A 14973-nucleotide genomic window follows, 5' to 3' on the forward strand; every position below is an offset into this window, starting at 1 on the left:
TCCTCCTACGTAACTTTCTGTTCATTTTGATTTTCTTTACTCCTCCTGCCACGCGGACGCGTCGCTGGTGCAATCGCGTCGCGCGGCAAATTTTTTTTTTTTTTTAAAAAGAAATATAAAAACATGCATATGAAAGAGCACGGAAGTACTAATAAAGAGAAGAGTTATTAAAGAAGAAAAACTAAAAGTGAAGAAAAGAACGATCATACCACGGTGGGTTGTCTCCCACCAAGCACTTTGCTTTTATGTCCGTAAGTTGGACGCTTCTATAGCTCAATCTGCTGCGATGTGGGGATCTTCCAGGCGAAAGATCTCAAGCTCCTTATTTTTCTGCACCTTCTCACCATGGTATAGCTTCAGGCGTTGTCCATTAACCTTAATAAGTTCAGAGCTTGAAGGATGGCTTAGGTGATAAACTCCGTACGGTTCAGCCTTCTCTATTCTGTATGGACCTTCCCATTTTGATCTCAACTTACCGGGCATGAGCCTCAGTCGAGATTTGTAAAGGAGGACAAAATCTCCAGGTTGGAACTCTCTCTTCTTGATGTTTTGATCATGCACAGCCTTCATCTTTTTCTTGTATATTCTGGAGTTCTCATAAGCTTCCAGGCGAAGGTTCTCCAGTTCCTGCAGTTGCAACTTTCTTTCAGCTCCAGCATTCTCAATTCCCATGTTGCACTCCTTAACTGCCCAGAAGGCTCTGTGTTTGATTTCAACTGGGAGATGGCAAGCCTTTCCATAAACCAAGCGGAAGGGACTCATCCCAATGGGTGTCTTGTATGCTGTTCTATATGCCCATAGTGCATCTTGTAGTCTGGTGCTCCAGTCTTTTCTATGAGGCTTTACTATCTTTTGCAAGATACGCTTAATTTCTCTGTTTGACACCTCGGCTTGCCCATTAGTTTGGGGATGGTAAGCTATTGCAACTTTATGGATTATCCCATGCTTCTTCATCAATCCTGTTAGTCTCCTATTACAAAAATGGGTGCCTTGATCGCTCACGATCGCTCGTGGTGATCCAAAGCGACATATAATATGGTTTCTCACAAAGGAAACAACAGTGTTAGCATCATCAGTGCGGGTAGGAATTTCTTCCACCCATTTGGAAACATAATCCACAGCTAACAATATATAAAAATATCCACTAGAATTTGGAAATGGACCCATGAAGTCAATGCCCCATACATCAAAAATTTCACAGAAAAGCATATATTGTTGAGGCATCTCATCCCTCTTGGATATGTTACCAAATTTCTGGCATGGGTGACAAGATTTACAAAACTCAGCAGCATCTCTAAAAAGAGTAGGCCACCAGAATCCGCAGTCTAAGATCTTTCTAGCTGTTCTTTGAGGGCCAAAGTGTCCTCCACTCTCAGATGAGTGACAGGCCTCTAAAATGGACTGGAATTCTGATTGAGGTACACATCGTCTAATTATCTGGTCAGCGCCACATCTCCATAAATATGGGTCATCCCATATATAATATTTAGACTCGCTTTTCAGTTTGTCTCTTTGATGTTTAGAGAAATGTGGAGGAAATGTGCGGCTAACTAAATAATTAGCAACAGGTGCGTACCAAGGGACTACCTCAGATACTGCTTGCAGGTTGTCAAAAGGAAAATTATCATCTATAGGAGTAGAATCATCATTAATATGTTCAAGGCGACTCAAGTGGTCCGTTACTAAATTTTGATTACCACTCCTGTCCTTTATTTCTAAATCAAAGTCTTGTAACAGCAGTATCCAACGTATAAGTCTTGGTTTGGATTCCTTTTTAACTAATAAATACTTTAGAGCTGCATGGTCCGAATACACTACTACTCTAGTACCAAATAAATAAGCTCGGAATTTATCCAGAGCGAAAACAATAGTAAGTAGCTCTTTCTCAGTAGTAGTATAATTAGACTGGGCAGTGTCTAAAGTCTTAGACGCATAGGCAATAACAAAAGGATCCTTACCTTCACGTTGAGCCAGCGCTACTCCTACTGCTTGGTTGGAAGCATCGCACATGATTTCAAACGGCTGGCTCCAGTCGGGTCCTCTTACAATTGGGGCTTGAGTTAGAGCAGTCTTCAGCTTATCGAATGCTTGTTTGCAATCTTCACTGAACTCGAACTCAATGTCCTTCTGCAGTAATCTGGATAAGGGAAGTGCCACCTTACTAAAGTCCTTAATAAATCTCCTGTAGAAACCTGCATGGCCAAGGAACGAATGGACTTCCCTCACAGAAGAGGGGTAAGGTAGACTAGAAATAACATTCACCTTTGCTGGGTCTACAGAAATGCCATTATTAGATACCACGTGTCCTAATACAATCCCTTGCTTTACCATAAAGTAGCATTTTTCGAAATTCAATACAAGGTTTGTATCAACATATCTATCTAATACTCTAGATAATCCATCTAAGCAAAGGTTAAAAGAATCACCATAAACGCTAAAATCGTCCATAAAAACTTCCATACAGTCCTCAATAAGATCAGAGAAAAGGCTCATCATGCACCTTTGGAAAGTAGCTGGTGCATTGCACAAGCCAAAGGGCATTCTCTTATAAGCATAATTCCCAAAAGGACATGTAAAAGTAGTCTTTTCCTGATCCTCAGGAGCTATATGAATCTGGAAATAACCTGTGTAACCATCTAAAAAGCAATAATGTGATTTACCTGACAGGCGATCCAGCATTTGATCAATGAATGGAAGTGGGTAGTGATCCTTACGGGTAGCTTGGTTGAGACGTCTGTAATCAATGCAGACTCTCCAAGCATTCTGAACTCTAGTTGCTATGAGCTCTCCATGCTCATTCTTCACGGTAGTGACTCCAGATTTCTTGGGCACCACTTGTACTGGGATTACCCATTCACTGTCTGAAATGGGGTATATAATACCGGCTTCCAATAATCTGGTCACTTTCTTTTTGACAACTTCCAAGATGGTAGGATTCAATCTTCTTTGTGGTTGACGGACAGGTCTTGCTCCTTCTTCTAAAAATATTCTGTGCTCGCATACTTGAGGGTTAATTCCCACTATGTTTGCCAAACTCCACCCAATTGCCTTCTTATGCTTCCTCAGTACATCAAGTAACTGTTCTTCTTGTTGAGAAGTCAGTTCCCTAGCAATAATAACCGGAAGCTTCTGCTCATCCTCAAGATAAGCATATTTGAGATGTGGAGGGAGAGGTTTCAAATCTAACTTTCGATCATGGGTAGGCTCTGGGTTTTCTGGGACTTGCGAAAATGGCGAAGTGTCCTCATTGTCAGTTAGGAGGGTCCCCACACTTGGACCTTGTCCAGTGTGCTTCTCTTCAAACTCTTCTTTTTGAACTTCAGCCACACTTTCGTCTATAACATCACACTGAAAGATAGAACGATCTTCTGGGGGGTTGTCAATGACTCTATTCAGATTGAAGATCACTATGCGGCCATCTATTTCAAAGGAGTATGTTCCTGAAAAAGCATCTAATTTGAATTTTGATGTCTTCAGGAATGGTCTTCCAAGTAGGATTGATGATGGCTTATCTGAATCATTATGGGGCATCTCCAAGATATAAAAATCAGTGGGAAATGTGAGACCTTTAATGTTCACCAAAACATCTTCAGCAACTCCAGCCACTGTAATAATGCTTTTATCTGCTAACACAAAACGAGCTGCCGACCTTTTTAAGGGAGGGAGCCTTAAAACATCATATATAGACAAAGGCATTATACTGACACATGCTCCTAAATCATACATGCAGTCATAAATTACTACACCACCAATAGTACAACTAACTATGCAAGGACCTGGATCACTACATTTTTCAGGTAATCCTCCCATTAAAGCAGATATAGAACTACCTAAAGGAATAGTTTCTATTCATTAATTTTGTCTTTATGAATACATAAGTCTTTTAGAAACTTTGCATATTTAGGTACCTGCTGAATAACATAAAAAAGGGGAACAGTTACCTCAACCTTTTTGAATATTTCTACCATTTTAGGATCAGGTTCCAGCTGCTTCCTGGGCTTCCTTGCAAGTTGTGGAAATGGAATGGGAGTAGTGTTTTCTGTGGTGCCTGCGCCTTTTTGTGCTCCTTCTTGCGGTTGAGCTATCTCTTCTTCAGCTATGTCCTGTATATCCTCTTCCTCTTCAACATCTTCGATTTCCACCACCTCTTCAGCTGAGGCGTATTCTGGTGAGCTTGGTTCCTCTTGATTCCTCTCCTGCAGTGTGGTTCCGGATCTCAGGGTGATGGCATTAATGCCTCCCTTTGGATTGGGTAATGGTTGAGAGGGGATTCCAGTGGTGCTTGAAGGTTGGTTACTGGAATTTTGTGCTGAACTAAGCTGTGACATAAAAGCTTGCAGAGTAGAGGTGAAACCATTCAGACTGGCGTTAATATTGTTCACGATGGTATTTTCCATGGCCAGTTGTCTTTTCTCAAAAGCTTGTAATAAATCTTCATTAGAAGATACAGAAGAATGAGTAAATTGAGAGGTTTGCTGCTGATTGTTCGGTGGTCCTTGGTTTTGCCTCAGGTGAGGTGCTCGATAAGGTTGATTTTGCTGCCTGTTGTTGTTATTATTCCACCTCTGATTTCCCTGATTATCTCTGCCTCCTCTATTATTGTTGTCCCTCCAATTCTGGTTTGAATTGTCCTGCCATCCATGGTTATTATTTCCACTCTGATTGTACCCTTGGTTGGGCGGTCATAGAAGTTGTGAGTGGATGCCACCATGTTGTCTTCTTGTTGGAGCTGTGGGCATTCATCAGTGTAATGACTGTAATCAGCACAAATTCCGCAAATTCTTTGTGGGACTAGTTGTTGGTTTTGCTGCGGTTGAGTTTGCTGAGCTTGTTGATTCAACTGCATTTGCTTCGGCAGGTTGGTCATCTCACAGATGCTTCGATTTAGAGCAGCAGTCTCTATGCCAGAAGATACTTCTGCAACGGCCCTTGAACGGCCTTGCTTCTGTCTGTGGTTCCGAGTAGATTCAGCTAAATCACTGATCAATTGCCAAGCTTCATCAGTGGTCTTGTACTTCTTCATAGACCCATTGCTGGCACTTTCCAATGTGGTCTTATCCTGGGGCCTCATTCCTTGTGTGACATAGCTGAGTAGTACGATCTTGTCAATCATGTGGTGGGGGCATGCTTCCAGAAGATTATTGAAGCGCTCCCAGTATTCAAAGAAAGTCTCATTGTCGTCCTGAACAATTGTAGAGATATCCTTCCTCAGTTTATCAGTAACTTCAGATGGAAAGAATTTCTCCAGAAACTCCTTTCTGAGTGTATCCCAGTTGGATACATTTGCTAGAGGTTGAGTGTAGTACCACTCTCTTGCTTTTCCCTCAAGAGAGAACGGAAAAGCTTTCAGCAGAATTGAAGTTTCATCAGTGCCATCACGCCTGACAGTAGAACAAGCTGCCTGGAAATCTCTCAAGTGCTTGATAGGCTCTTGAGCAGGTAGGCCATGAAACTTGGGCATCAAATTTAGCAGTGCGGTATTTATTTCAAAATCCATAGCTACCGCTGGATGATGCGCTTGAAACGGTTGCATTGTAAAATCAGGAGCTCCTTCCTCCTGAATGGTAACTCTTCTAGCTGCCATGTTTTCTGCACATAAAACAACCGAATCAGTAGAACGGGGGCTGGTTTCTTCCCCAAATTCACTTTCAGATCCGCCCTCAGAGCGGGCTAACCTACGCTGTTCTCGCCTTATTCGTGAAATTGTCCTTTCAATTTCAGGATCGAATATTAGCAAGCGCGGATCAAGAAGTGAACGTGTCATTTGACAGAAGAAACATGCAGCTCATAGTAGCAAAATTAAATAAAATGCAAATAAATAAATTCTAATTAATAAAATTAGCACTCTATTGCAACTCCCCGGCAACGGCGCCAAAAATTGATGGGAAGCAGAAGCTGGTGAATTAAAAATTTATTAAAACGGTTACGTTGCGAGTATAGTTCTTAACTCCCCGAAAATCTGCCTATCAATTTAGAAATATGTCACAGAGAGTTTAAATTAAAATTACTGGGAGTTTTAAGTCCCAGGTCGTCTCCCAACGAGTTGTAGAAAAGTGTGCTGTTTTATTAATCAGATGTTCCAAGAAGTTGAGCTAGGTAAATTGGGAATTAAATTGAGGAATTTTAAATAATATAAATAAAAGTCTTGACTGGGAATTGATTGGTTGGAATCTCTATCATTGATGGTGTGATTGTAAGATTAATTTATAATTAATGGTTGTTCTGTTTGGTTATCCTTTACTAGGTAAAGGAAAGTCAAACAAGTGGGAATGCCAGATCTGTTCACAAGTTGCAACCCACTTAGTTCAAAGGGATTGGCATCGGTGACAAGATAGCAATCCAACAATTAACCCAATTACAAATTTTCTTTCAATCCTTCCAACTCAAGAGTTCATTTTAATCAACTCCCCATCAAGTAAGGGAACTACTCACGCATTGTAAATAAAGAATCCATGGCACATGAAAGGAAATTAAAAGAAGACATGATTATTGATATTGAAATTGAATTAAAAAGAAATAATCCTTGCATTAAATAATCATAAAAGTATCTGAATGACAAAATTGAACATAACAAAGAACATGGAAGATTAGAACCAAGTTAAGAGAACAAACTAGAATGATGATGTCTTGATGAGGAAATAACTCTTCTCAATGTTCCAATGCTACGATCAATTGAAAATTAAAATCCTAAAACTAGAGAGAAAAAAACCTAAGAGAGTGAAAAACTAAATCTAAAACTACTGAATGAATGTCTCTGTTGTTTCTGCATATTCTCTGACTCTAATCTGCTGTTCCGGGCCAAAAACTGGGCCGAAATAAGGCCCAAAATCGCCCCCATCAAATTCTGCAGATTATGCAGATCGCACATGTCACGCGATCGCGTCGTCCATGCGGACGCGTCGCTTGCACTTTTTCCTCTCCACGCGTTCGCGTCGTCCACGCTACCGCGTCGGCTGTGCTTTCCAATCCGCGTGGCCGCGCAAGCCATGCGGCCGCGTCGCTGCGATTTGCGCTCCTTTGCGCGGTCGCGTGAGCCATGCGACCGCGTCACTTCTCGCTGGTTATCTCCTCAATTTCTTGTGTTCCTTCCATTTTTGCTAGCTTCCTCTCCAATCTCCATCTCATTCATGCCCTATGGGGCCTGAAACACTTGACACACAGATCACGGCATCGAATGGAATAAAGGAGAATTAAAAGTGAATCATTAAAGTCTCTAGGAAGCAATTTTCAAACATGTACTGAATTTAGGAAGGAAATCTAAATGCATGCTAAATTGAGGAATAAGTGGGCAAGGATCATGACAAAACCACACAATTAAACACAATATAAACCATAAAATAGTGGTTTATCAACTGGCAATAATTCTCTACATAAAATTTGGCGCCATTGCGAGGGAATTGCAATGGCGTTACATTGTTGGCTATTGTTAATATGTGAATATGGGAATAGTTTGTTTTTATTGGTTGCTTGTTTTTGCTTGTAAATATGTCTCTTGGTTGTTAGCTTGCCTTAATAGATTTTTGTTTTAAAATGGTAATTTTTCTTTAAATCACCTTTTTAGCTTGAATGGCATGTTTAAAATTTTTCAATTAGTTTTTGGATGGTTTATTTAATTTTGGGTAGATTTTTGTTTGTAAATACTCCATAATTTTGATTTGGAAAAAATAATTTTGGATTAATTTTAAAGTTAATGTAAATAGTTGCTTATTTTTTTCTATTAATTTTTTTTATATGCATTTTGAAATGTTGGATGAAATTCTAATTTTGAAAAAAAAAAAATTACTGTGCGTACGCACTTACACTCTCGAACACCCCTTGTGCCTGTAGCATTCGCACAGCGTGTGCATATGCACAATGGCCCATTTTCATCTCCGTGTGTACGCACGAACCTTGGTGCGTATGCACCTCCAATTCTCCCTCCTCTGTTGAGAGCGCCGGCACGGTCGGTGAGTCCGCACAGCCCCCTGAGGTGCGAACCCTGTGACTCCTCAGTAGCCCTCTTCTCCTTCCCCAACGTTCATCCCTATCTCCTTCTTCCCTGCCTCAGACCATCATCACGCTACCACCCTGCGCCGCCAGAACCCTAATCGCCAGCGCCACCAACCAACACCACCACCCCTCCTCTCGGACAACCAGCCCCACATCGCCGTCCAGCCTCCTTTCTCTACCCTCAGCCATACCAACCCTCTTCTCTTTTATTTGTCGAAACCTAGTTTTCTTCACGCCAGCCCCTGCTTCACCCCGAACCAGCCTCCAGTCACCGCGTCTAACCTCCTCCCTTCACCCACAACTGCTGGAGAGTTCTTTCCCCCTTGTCTGAACCCTAGCCTATCTTCTTGTTCTCCTTTCATCTTCTCGGAGCCAACCAACGTCCACCATCAGCTTCATCATCGAGTCTCATCATCACCACTGAACCGCCATTTCCTCTTCCCCTGACCACTGATCCACCGCCATCGCCACCGCAACCGCCGACCACCACCGTCGACTACCACTCACCCCTTCACACCATTCCCTTTCTTCTTCCTCTTCTCTCACTTCTATCTTCTCCTAACCCCCTGTCACCATAACAGCCGCGACACCACTATAACTGCCGGCGTCCCCTCAACCTTTACCACCCCTTCCACCCAATCTCCATATACCACCATCCCATTGCTCTCTTTACCCTCCATTGCCTTCTGGAAGCAAGAATAGGTTTCTATTTTTCATTCATTGAATTCTATTTCGTTCATTAGTTTACTGCTTATAGTTAATTTTGCTTCATTTAGTTTAGTTAGTTATGCATGTTTAGTTGATTAGGTGGTTAGAGAATCTAGCATGGATAGTGGATTTAGGTTGTTTTGATTAATAATGCTGTTTGGAAATGTTGCTATTTTATTGGTTTTTCTTGGCTTGTTTGTTGCTGGTGATGATTTGCCCCTGTGCTAATTTGGCTAGTTTGATGCTGCTGCATATTGGTTTATTGCTGCCTTATCCTGGCTAGTTGATGCTGAGTTCTTATTTTAATTTGAACCTATTCACTTGATTCAGTTAGGTGCATTTGTTTGGATTCATGTTGCTTGCTTGTGGAGTAGTTATTGAATTCAATGAAAGGAATACTGACTGAATCAATTACTGTTGTTTCTTACTGCTGTGCTTTTATTCATGGCTATTTGGGATGAACCAGCTGCTAAATATTGTTAATGGTTGCTTGTGCAGTGATGACTTTTGCTTAATGTATGAATTTGAGTTGTTTTTGCTGCTATTTTGTTCCAATTTGAACTCAATCACTTGACTCAAGGTGCTTAGTTGTTTAAATTCATGTTGAATACTTGTGATTGGTTGTTGAATTCAAGAAAAAAATGCTGCTGGATTGTTCCTTGTTGCTGTTTTGGTGCTATATTTTTCTTGAAATTCTGATTTGAGCCAAATCATTGAACTCAATTTGGTTTAAAGTGTTTGAATTCAGAATGCTTGCTTATTGAATGATTCATTGTTGATGGAGTGATACTGTTTTTCTTGAATTTAAATTGAATTGTCAATTGCTCCATTTCAAGTTTCCATTTTGTTCTTGCTTCAAATTTGACTGCTGCTGATTTTTCAATCCATGTTGTCTCATTTGCTTACTTCACATGATTACATATCTCGTTTTTGTGTTTTTAATTGTCAATGAACTCATATGGAATTTGAATTGATTGGTTGAATTGGAAATGACCAATTTACTGCTGAAATGCTGCCGGATTTTTCCTATCCTTATTTTATTAAGTGACATTGTGTTATTTGGGGCCACAAGATTATATTTGACAGATTTCTGTGTCAAAATAGACCCTTGTTTGCTACATGATTTCTGATTTCCTCAAGAACTTCTTTGCAAGTTTTGGTCATGCTTCTAACATTCTTTGCTTGTTTGTAATGCTAATTTACTTCTATGCATTGAATAGTTCAAGTGAATTTTCAAATTGACCATAAACTTGAAATTCTTTTGAAAATTAGAGCCTCTTTTGTATAAACTCACAAGATTGAAGGTTTTTAATCTATGTGGCTGATTTGATTCATTTTATTCATGCCTAACTTACATTAAGCCACATAGATCATGAGGTTTTCAATTTTTGTTTCAACTTGTGACTTTTATGCCTCGTTATAATTTGGAGTTTGAATTTTCCTTACCTTTATCAACACCAAAATGTCTCACCTTATGCTAAATGGATGTGCCCACTATTCTTTGATTATATGCCCACTAAAATCGCATTACTCAGTTAAGCATAAGGCATATTTTATTTTGAGAAGTTGAACATGAACTTGCTTGTTTTGGAACTTTGGAAATTTTCAGAATTTAGGGACGGTTTTGCTATGACCATAACTTTTGCCTTTCTCTTTTGTTTTCAACTAACTCTTTCTTTTCCTTTTCATAACTTTAGACCTTTTCTTTTCTTTTTCAACTAACTTCTTCTCCATAACTTTTGACTATCTTTTCTTTCTTTTCTTTTTCAACTGACTATTTTTTTTTTACTCACATAACTTTTAACTTTCTTTTTCTTTTCAACTAACACTAACTTTTTAACTGTTTTCTTTTCTTCACCGACCTTTTGACTTTTCTTTTCCTTTTCAACTAACTTTCCTTTTAACCTTTTACCTGTTTTCTTTTTCTTCTAGCATAGCAATAACGCTCCTTTCTTCTTTTTCTCTTTGATAAACAAGTAAGTTAGCTTTCTTAGATTCTTTTATTTGATTGGAAGTTACTTCTTCTAACTTGAATCTCATGTGTGCTTTCATTCAAATTTATATTATCTGTTCACTTCATACATATGCTATTTTGTGACTTAGCTCTTTCTTTTTCAGCACCACCATCACTCTCGCAGCCACTTTTGTATGGTGACATAGTGATGACTCCTTCCACTCCGCATGATCGTGAGCACCGAGGACGGTGCTACATTTTAAGTGTGGGGAGGTTGTGCATCTTCAGCAAGCGCATTTTGGGTGACAAGCTTCATTTTTTAACACTTTTAGTGTAGTTTCTTTTTATGTTTTTTTTGGTACTTTGTATATATTTTATCCTTCTGAGAAACTTTTTACTCAGTTTATTGCACTTTCTTAGTTTATTACACTTTTAAATTTTGCTTGTACATAACTTAGTATTATATAGTAGTTATGCATATTTTGACATTTTGCTTTTAATATTAGCTTTTACATATGCTTTTTGGTTTTTAGGCTTGATTGTGATTTTGGATGATGTGATGATTGCATCTAAGTTTGATTTCCTATATACTTGCTATTTTGGTTTGATTGAAATTAGGAATTAAACTTAGAATTTTTTACCTTTTTCATCCAATCACATCATATATATATATAGAATAAATGTTAGTCAATTTAATGAAATTTCCAAGAAACCTACTTTTTATAGGGTATTGAAATTCAAATTGAATTGAGTTGAAATTTTTTTGAAACTTGCATGATTCATACATTGTGGAATATAGTTTTTGAGTTAAAGCACACATAACTTGTGAGATTTTGAGCCTTATTGTGTGGTTGCATTATTCAACCACTCACTTTATTCTTGTGTGTTGCTCTTCTTTATGATTGTAATCTTTGGTTTGTTTAATTCTATATATCCATTGTTTAATGTATATTTATGCAAGTATGTGATTGAGGCCATTATTCCTTTATAACTCACTTAACCCAAAAAGCCTACCATTTTATTTACCTTTGCTTACCACTTTGAGCCTTTTAATTCCCTTTTATTCTTGATTGAGCACACCACTAGCTATAAGCGGAAAAATAATGAATGTCCCTATTTTGAATCTTTGAATAGCTTAAGTTAGTGAGAGTGTGTAGTGTTTAAGTGTGAAAAAAATGTGGGAACTTGGGTTGATGAAAATGTGTTTTATGCTTGTTGAGAAATACTAGGAAATTTTGGGGGGGCATACTCATGTAATACTATAGAAACTATATGCATTGATGTGTTGTTATATATATACTATGTTTCAAAAAAAAGAGAAGAAAAAAAAAGAGAAATACTGAAAAGGGGACAAAATTACCCCAATATGAAATTCAATAAAAATCAATGCATATGTGATGAATTGCATTTAATGCATGAGTGTGTGTATATGTAAAAGTGAGATTATGGGTAGCTAGGCTTGATATTAGAAGTTTATAGGTTGTGTGTGTTAGGTGATAATTTAGGCTAATCAAAGATTCAAAGGCAAGCTCACCTAGCCATATATACATCCTTACCTTTCACCTTAGCCTTATTACACAACCTTAAAAAGACCTCATGATATTTGCATATGTACATTAAGTATTTGTTGATTGGTTAGATGAAAAACAAACTTTAGAAAGCATGATTAGAGGAGAATTTAGTGGATTGACCCTAAACACTTGAGTGACTAGAGTGCATACACATATCTGGTGAGGGTTCAATCACTCAATTTCATAATTCCACCTATGATTATTGCTTATCTTGCAAGTTTGGTTAAATTCTTTTATATGACTCAATCCAATTGTGAATAGGATTTGGTTATAATTGCTTTAGTCCTTGGTTGTTGATAAACTACTATTTTATGGTTTATCTTGTGTTTAATTGAGTGGATTTTATCAACTCTTTACCCACTTATTCATACTATTTGCATGGTTTTACATTTGCCTTCCTAATTATATGCTTTGATTGAAAACATGCTTCTTTGGCCTTAAGTTCCCTATGTTTAAATCCTCTCTTATTACCATTAGATGCCTTGATATGTGTGTTAAGTGATTTCAGAGATTACAGGGCAGGAATGGCTCAGAGAATGAAAAGGAAGCATGCAAAAGTGGAAGGAATACAAGAAGTTGGAGAAATAGCTAAGCTGTCCAGCTTGACCTCTTCGCACTCAAACGGCTATAACTTTAGCTACAAAGGTCCAAACGACGCGGTTCCAGTTGCGTTGAAAAGTTAACGTCTAGGGCTTCGATTTGATATATAATATACAATAGTTTCCCTAACGATAGGCAACGCGAACGCATGCTCCACGCCGCCGCGTCACAGTGACGAAAAATCAGCGTGTTTGAATTTGCAACCAGCGAATTATGGGCTGTTTTCGACCCAGTTTTCGACCCAGAAAACACAGATTAGAGACTATAAAGTGGGGTAATGCATCCATTCATAATCAAGCTCTCACATTCACAATTTTAGGAGTACATGTAGTTTTTTAGAGAGAGAGAGAGGTTCTCTCCTCTCTCTTAGGATTTAGTTTTAGGATTTAGGATTATTTCTTCTTCATCACAGGTTCAATGTTCCTTTTATTTATTTTCCTAATTTGATTTATGAACTTTTCCATGTTACATGTGATATCTTTATTAGTTCTAATTGAGGAATTTCAGATTTATGATTGTTCTCTCTTTTATTTATGATATAAATAATTTGAATTTTTCCCTTTTGGCTTTGGTTGAGTCATTGGAGACACTTGAGTTATCAAACTCCAAACTCGATTGATAATTGACAGTTGCTGGTTGATTTGGATCCCTCTAAAGCTAGTCTTTTCTTAGGAGTTGACTAGGACTTGAAGAATCAAATTGATTAGTCCACTTGACTTTCCTCATGGTTAGAGGTTAACTAAGTGGGAGCAACGGACAACTCTCATCACAATCGATAAGGATAACTAGGATAGGACGTCTAGTTTTCATATCTTGCACTCGGTTATCAATTTTAAAGGGGTTTGTTACTTATGACAACCAAACGTTTGTAAGAAAGGTTGATTGCTTGGTTTAGTAACTATACTTGCAACGAGAGTTTACTATAACTTCTAAACCATCAATCTTCAGTTCTTCAAAATGGCGCCGTTGCCGGGGAATTGCAAACGTGTGCCTTATTATTGGTTATTGTAAATATTTGCTTTTTACTTATTTATTTGTTTTTATTTTTGTTTTTATTTTTTTTTCTTTTTCATAAATTAAGAGGTTATTGGTTTTTATTTAGTTATTAAAAAAATTTTTTCAAAAATTTGTTCTTCATGTTCATCTTGATCTTCAAATTGTTCTTCGTGTTCATCTTGACCTTCAAGTTGTTCTTAGTTGTTTTCTTTGTTTTGATCCAAAAATTTTAAGTTTGATGTTATTTTATTATTTTTCTCTTTTCTCATTAAATTCAAAAATTTCAAAATTTAAAACTCAAATTTCAAATTTCAAATTTCAATTTTCAAAATTCAAAATTTAAAAAAAATTAAATTCAAATTTCAAATTTCAAAAATTTAATTTTCAAATTTCAAAATTTAATTTTCAAATTCAAAATTTAAATAACCTTTTAATTTAAATTTGTTTTTTATTTTTGTTTTTAATTTTTATTTGCTACTATGAACTCTCACCCCTTTGGCTATGAGTCTGGTTACAATTATGTTGCAGGAAGAAAAAATTACAATGAGAACAGACATCAAGGTTGGAACAATCAAAGATGGGAGGAGCCACAAGGATTTGATAAACCCTCATGGCAACAACCACCTCCAATGGACTATCAACAACCACCACCATATGCCTATGAAACCTTTCCTCAACATGACTTTGGACCATGGTGCACAAATTGTGAATCACACTTTTCACAACTCGTACCACTGACCAGCAAGTGCACTGGGTCGTCCAAGTAATACCTCACGTGAGTAAGGGTCAAATCCCATGGAGATTGTTGGTTTGAAGCAATCTATGGTTATCTTGTAAATCTTAGTCAGGAAGTCAATTATATTTATCAGTTGAATTGCAAATAAACAAGAGAGCATGGATTAAAGGTTACTTGTTATGCAGTAATGGAGAATATGTTGGAGTTTTGGAGATGCTTTGTCTTCTGAATCTCTGCTTTCCTCTGTCTTCTTGTTCACGCACGCACGTCCTCCTATGGCAAGCTGTGTGTTGGTGGATCACCGTTGTCAATGGCTACCTTCCATCCTTCCAGTGAAAACTACGCTCACGCGCTCTGTCACAGCACGGCTAATCACCGATTGGTTCTCGATCCAGTTGGAATAGAATCCCTTGATTCCT

The 14973-nt window shown here is 38.0% G+C and overlaps 1 long non-coding RNA gene across 2 annotated transcripts; it reads left to right on the forward strand.

The window, feature by feature from the left end:
• LOC107611832 lies at positions 7815-13571 on the forward strand. 2 transcript variants are annotated; one of them, XR_002352570.1, is made up of 3 exons: positions 7815-8691; positions 10816-11802; positions 13557-13571. It is a non-coding gene; the product is annotated as an uncharacterized LOC107611832 (long non-coding RNA). The 2 variants fall into 2 exon arrangements; XR_001613478.2 differs by lacking the exon at positions 13557-13571 and having other exon boundaries at positions 7821-8691; positions 10816-11982.

Source organism: Arachis ipaensis, chromosome B08 (genome assembly GCF_000816755.2).
Source record: "Arachis ipaensis cultivar K30076 chromosome B08, Araip1.1, whole genome shotgun sequence".
NCBI lineage: Eukaryota > Viridiplantae > Streptophyta > Magnoliopsida > Fabales > Fabaceae > Arachis > Arachis ipaensis.